General features: G+C 38.1%; 1 pseudogene; it reads left to right on the top strand.

Annotated features, from left to right (window-relative positions):
* Window positions 1-488: 488 nt before the first annotated feature.
* Window positions 489-740, top strand: LOC125095919 (60S ribosomal protein L39-like; annotated as a pseudogene).
* The last annotated feature ends 6,092 nt before the right edge of the window (window positions 741-6,832 follow it).

Genomic DNA, 6,832 nt, shown 5'->3' with positions numbered 1-6,832 from the left:
TCCCCCGTCAAGTTAATTCATTCATTGCTTCACATATTACCTTTTTGTAAAAAAAATTAGGACATTTAAGTTCTACTCTAATTTGTTTTCAACATAAAAATGTATCTGAAAGAAAATATATACAATGGCTCACTAGCTCCCTAATTGTATACAATTTATGAACATTATGAGAAATTCATAAATAATAGGAAGACACAAAATAAAGACAGGAAGCCTCCTTTCTCTCTGCCTGTCGTCTTGTTCCTCTAAAGGAATTTCTATTAAAGTCTTCCATCAGCTTCAGAAAAAGTGGACAAACAAAATCTTAGACATTTTCCAGGTGTATAGATTTACATGAAATGTTGATTTTAAGAATTTATATGAAAAGAATCAAACTATATAAAGTGTTTTTGCATTTTGCTCTTTCCAATTGCTCTTAAGAATATTTCCAAAATCACCTTTCTCCTTTTCCCCGCCACCCTGCTGTGCGCCGCTCACTGTTACTGACCATGTCTTCTCACAAGACTTTCAGGATCAAGTGATTCCTGGCCAAGAAACAAAAGCAGAATCGTCCCATTCCCCGGTGGATTTGGATGAAAACTGGTAAGAAAATCAGGTACAACTCCAAGAGGAGGCACTGGAGGAGAACCAAGCTGGGTCTCTAAGGTGTCCCACATCATCTGATGACACACCTAATTGGCACCACATATTTAATTAAGCTCCTTGAAGATCATGCGTTCTATTCTGTGACCCTGTAAACACCTTTCTACCTGGCCAATAGATACCTTTTATCAGGGAGATGATTTTTCTGTTACTATAGCTCTGCAAAAGTGGGTTGGTTTGGTAATAAACATGAGGACTTTCAGCTGTTAAAAAAAAAAAAAGGAAGAATATTTCGAAAATTGCACCTAATTTTTTGATAGTTACATAATATTCCTAATTCTTAATTCTAATTTTTGGTAATTATATAGTATTCCTCCATTTGGTTAGACGTTTACTTATTTTTTTAACTTTTTAAAAAAATTTAATTCCAGTGTAGTTAACATACAGAGTTACGTCAATTTCAGGTATACAGTATAGAGATTCAACACTTCCATATATTAGTCAGTGCTCATCAAATGTACTTTTAAACCCCTTCACCTATTTCAACCATACCCCCCACCCACCTCCCCTCTGATACCCATCTGTTTGCTCTCTGCTGTTAAGAGCCTGGTTTTTGGTTTGTCTCTCTTGTTTTTTTTTTTTTTTTTTCCTTTGTTCACTTGTTTGTTTCTTAAATTCCACGTATGAGTGAGATCATATGGTATTTGTCTTTCTCTGACTGGCTTATTTCACTTAGCATTATCCCCTGTAGATCTATCCATGTTGTTGCAAATGGCAAGATTTTATTATTTTTTTATGGATGAGTAATATTCCGTTGTATGTATATAAACCACATCTTCCTTATTCAATCATCTATCCACGGACCCTTCGGCTGTTTCCATAATTTGGCTCTTGTAAAAAATGTTGCAATAAACCCAAGGATGCATGTTTCCATTTGAATTAGTGTTTTCGCATTCTTTGGGTAAATATCCAGTGGTGTGACTAGTGGATCACAGGGTAGTTCTATTTTTGACCTTTCAAGGAACTTCCATACTGTCTTCCACAATGGCTGCACCAGTTTGCATACCCAACAACAGTGCATGAGGGTTTCTTTTTCTCCACATCTTTGCCAAAACTTGTTCCTTATGTTTTTGATTTTAGCCATTCTGATAGGTGTGAGGTGCTATCTCATTGTCGTTGTGATTTGGATTTCCCTGGTAATGAGTGATGGTGAACATCTTTCCATGTGTCTGTTGCCCATCTACATATGTCTTCTCTGGAAGTTGCGCTCTATTTTCATAGTCCCATATTGACAGCCTTTTTACTACTAGAAATAATACTGCATTGGATATTGCGGTACATATATTTCTTAAAATCATGTTGGGGTATATGCAAGGATGAATAGAACTTTCTGGGTCAAAAGGTATAAGAATTTATAGTTTTTAAAATATTATCAAATTCCCCTTTAAAGTAACTCAACTAATTCATTCTTCCTGGTATCAATTTTTTATTACCAATTTTGGTATGTTAAAAATGAAACTAATGGTAATGGAGAAATAAAGAAATACCTAATTTGGAATCAAAAGTAAGGATTTTTTGGGGCACCTGGGTGGCTCAGTGGGTTAAGCCTCTGCCTTCGGCTCAGGTCATGATCTCAGGGTTCTGGGATCGAGCCCCGCATCGGGCTCTCTGCTCAGCAGTGAGCCTGCTTCCTCCTCTCTCTGCCTGCCTCTCTGCCTACTTGTGATCTCTCTCTCTCTCTCTAAAAAAAAAAAAAAAAAAGTAAGGATTTTTTGTTTATAACAAATTTCACCCAAAGTTTTAGTAAGAGGAGTCTCACTTTAGATCATTTATTTAGAATTTAAATATGATATCCTGCATAATAGTGGGTGATTTCTTGGTGTTATAAGGCTTATGATTTTCTTTATTACTTAAAGGTACAGACATTCTTGATATGGAAAGAAGATTTTTTCACTTTTTAGCAAATATTTGGTTTTACTTTAACTGAAGATACGTTTAAGTAGAGATAAGAAACACAATTTCTAAATATGATGTGTTTCTCATTTGCATTTTTCCTTATATATCAACATATTCTATTCAAACTAAAAATGCCTGTTCACTGGGAATTTTTAGCCACATAATGTCATATGTACCTCAGAAAATCTTGTTTTAGTAGAAAAACCCAATTACCTTAGCTGTCACCAAAGGAAATTTCATAGGGCATACCAATTTAGGTCCAATTACATTTGCTGCTTCCCTGGAAAAAATAAAACACATATTAGTGTTGTATTTATTTTATTTTTGCTAAAATAGAATGACAATGTAAACTGATATAAACTACATAATCACTACATTAACATTACTAAATTAACTATCAAGATTCACAAGTAAAATGAGGCTAAGTTTTATTTCAAACAGCTATATATAGTTTTTATTCAGAAATATCAACATTACCCACCTGATATAATTATCCACTACACATATTGGAAGTCGGTCTCTGAAAGCAGAAGAATGGTTATTGTTAGAATTTTATACAGACAATACACACATGCTTATGCTCCCAACATACGAGTCAATCAAAATCATCAGGACTAATATCATAATAAGCACTAATCATATTTACCAGTTGCCTCAAAAGCTCACTTTAATCTCTGAAACAGAAATACTAGAAAATACGTTTTATAAGATATTCATACGTGGATCCGTATACACCCAAATTGGTTTTCTAATCGTATTTGTCTGCTCAGGCTGCCCTAATAAAGCACTGGGTGGCTGGGTGGCTTAAACAAGATATTTATTTTCTCACAGTTCTGAAGGCTGGAAGACCAAGGTCAAAGTGTCCTTAAGTTTGGTTTCTCTTGCAGCATCTCTCCTTGGCTCATAGATGGCTGACTCTTCCTGTGTCCCCAAATGACATGTGTTCTCTGTGCGAGCACTTCCCTGGTGTCTCTCTCTGTCTTGATCTCCTCTCCTTACACAAATGCCAGTCAGATCACATTAGGACCCACCCATCTGACCTCATTTAACCTTAATTTCTTCTTTAAAAGTCCTGATCTCCAAATACAGTCACATTCTAAGGGACTATAGATCAAGGCTTCAACATGGTAATTCGGAGGGGAGGGAGGACACAATTTAGTCCATAGTACCAATCTCTCAAAATAACCCATAGTGTCACCAATAGTCTGAGGAAAGGGATTTGCCTATACCTATGAGGCTTAGCTCATGTCAATGACCAAGAATGAGCTAGTTAGGGACATAGGATGGGACAGGCTAGGAGAAGATAGGAACCATGCGTACTTGCTTCTTAGAGCGTGTGTGTTCACTACATGATTATATAGTATGCAGTTGACTACACTTTCGAAAGTGGCAGAAAGCCAGGCTCTGGAGTCAGAATTAGAGGGTGAGTCTCAGTTTCACTATTTATTAACTGTGGTCTTAGGCAACATATCAAGGAAAACTCTTTCTGCCTCAGCTTCCTTGTCTTTTTTTTTTTTTTTAAGACTTTATTTATTGGGATGCCTGGATGGCTCAGTTGGTTAAGCCGCTGCCTTTGGCTCAGGTCATGATCCCAGCGTCCTGGGATCGAGTCCCACATCGGGCTCCTTGTTCTGTGGGGAGCCTGCTTCTCCCTCTGCCTCTGCCTGCCACTCTGTCTGCCTGTGCTCGCTCTCTCTCTCTCTCTCTCTCTCTGACAAATAAATAAATAAAATCTTAAAAAAAAAAGACTTTATTTATTTATATGACAGAAAGAGAGATCACAAGTAGGCAGAGAAGCAAGCGGGGGGGGGGGGAAGCAGGCTCCCCAGTGAGCAGAGAGCCCAATGTGGGGCTCTATCCCAGGACTCTGAGATCATGACCTGAGCCGAAGGCAGAGGCTTTAACCCACTGAGCCACCCAGGCGCCCCTTCCTTGTCTTTAAAACCAAGTGAAAATAGGGCCTCCTCATAAGGCTTGTGCAGGATTAAATGAGTTCCTCCATGTACAGTCCTTAAAACAATATCTCCTATTTGGTACAGGCTTCAAGTCTGCTAATATTATCATCATCGTTGTTGTTGTCAAGAATCAGTTAACCTTATATTGGATACCTGGAAAATTTCAAGGGATCCAGGAGTGAATTAAGCGGCAAATGATGAGCAGGGAAGCTAAAGACCAACGCGGTGTCCTTAAGAGAGCGTTTTCTTTGTCAGGTACACGGTGATATTTCGAGGTTAAAATAGTGAGGCCACTAATCGGAGCAGTCTGACATGCAGGAGGACATTTTGACTGGGTCATTTTGACATGGCATTTTGACAACAATGAGATTCTGATGTGATCATTTGATCTTAATTGCATAAAGCAGCTGCTCCCAAATGTAAAAGCTCTGTGTTATTACCAAATAAAGTGTGCGGATCAGACATTTCTGAATCCTCCCTACCTCTGAACAGCGTTACCCCTGACATCTCCCCTTTCTTCCCAGGATGTGTGTTTCAGTGTTGTGGGTATCCTTATCCTTATTCTTATTCTATCCAATAAGTACTTTTGCCATTGCAGTAAAAATAGAAAGATATGTTCAAGATCCTTGGCATGCTTTTCACAATGTTTTCTCACACTATACTTTGGAATGGGTGCATTACTAGATGTATACCAGGTTCCCCCTGGTTACCTTATTTATTATTTTTTTTTATTTAATAACTCTTCATTATTATACAATGTCTGATGCATATGTTGCATGATATGAAGTGCTACATGATTACCTTACTTTGAAACAAGACATTCCAAGGAAGTTGCAGTGGGGTGGGCTGTAGTTCAGTTCAAATACAGTAAAGCTCTGAACCAAAGATTAATTCTGGATCTAGCCATAAATCAAACCCAAAGACGACCGTGATACCTTTTACAGCAAATTGTCAATTATAGTTTGGCACAAGCAAAATCATTAAATCAGCATTCTCTCTTCAAAGAAAATATAGTAAGATACAACTTCAGAAAATGGTACTCATTAGAAATTGGACAAAAGATTGATGGGCAGAATTTATTTAATGATTGATCTGTGGGAAGGCGGTCATATAATTTCTGTGAATTTTTATAGGAAACGATATAGACCACAGTGTGAATAGTATACACACAGGACGGCATTTTTGGAGGTATGCACTGTAGTAGTCCTAGTGCAAAATTCCTACACAATAGCTTTAACACCAGATACCTGAGTGTGTCTGCAGACCATCTTCTTCCACACGTTATGTTCTCCTGCCCTCGGTAACAGTTTTGAGATGGACAAAGCTGAGCAGTGGTCTAATTGGGAAAGTGCAAATCTCTGGTTTAAGGTGTTGGTAACCCATGTGCTGAGATTTTTCTTTTACATACTCAACTAAATGGGAACTTTTAAAAAAATATTTTTATTTATTTATTTGACAGAGAGAAAGAGAATACAAGCAGGGGGAGTAGCAGGCGGAGGGAGAAGGAGAAACAGGCTCCCTGCTGCGTAGGGAGCCCAATGTGAGACTTGATCCTAGGACTCTGAGATCATGACCTGAGCCAAAGGCAGATGCTTAACTGACCGAGCCACCCAGGGGCCCCTAAATGGGAATTTTTTTTTATTAAAAGGAATGTTAGGTCAATGTCACTTACTTTTTTAAATAAAATCTGTTGATTCCAGAGCCAATTTTATGGCAAAGCTCAGCTGTAATATTTTTAAAAACTGAAACACAGGTGTGCCTGGGTGGCTCAGTGGGTTAAAGCCCCTGCCTTCGGCTCAGGTCATGATCTCAGGGTCCTGGGATCGAGCCCCACATCGGGCTCTCTGCTCAGTGGGGAGCCTGCTTCCTCCTCTCTCTCTGCCTGTCTCTCTGCCTACGTGTGATCTCTGTCTGTCAAATAAATAAATAAAATCTTAAAAAAAAAAAAAACCTGAAACACACCTCAGGACATTTGCTTCTGCTTCCAGAGAGCCAAAAAAAAAAAAAAAAAAAAAAAAAAAAATCTCCTCCTTCCTCCCAAAAAGGACAAGGGGAACAAAGCAAAAAAAAAAAAAAAAAAAAAAAAAAAACAAAACAAAACAAAAAAAAACACAGAATGGATTGTCCCCTTGTGTTGAAGTGGGGCAGCCTTGCTCAAGACCTACAGCAGGGACAAGAAAGTCAAGCAGGTCACCATCTGCACAACTACAGAGGGCTTTTATTTTGCCTAAAGAAAGAGTTTCATCCTCTAACTACAAAATCAAGTCACATTCTTTTTTTAAAAAGATTTTGTTTATTTAAAGAGAGAGAATGAGAGAGAGAGAGCATGAGCAGGGGGA

The sequence above is a fragment of the Lutra lutra genome, chromosome 3 (genome assembly GCF_902655055.1).
Source record: "Lutra lutra chromosome 3, mLutLut1.2, whole genome shotgun sequence".
Taxonomy (NCBI): domain Eukaryota; kingdom Metazoa; phylum Chordata; class Mammalia; order Carnivora; family Mustelidae; genus Lutra; species Lutra lutra.
Note: the sequence above shows the minus strand (reverse complement) of the source record. Positions and strands in the feature narration are given on the sequence as shown.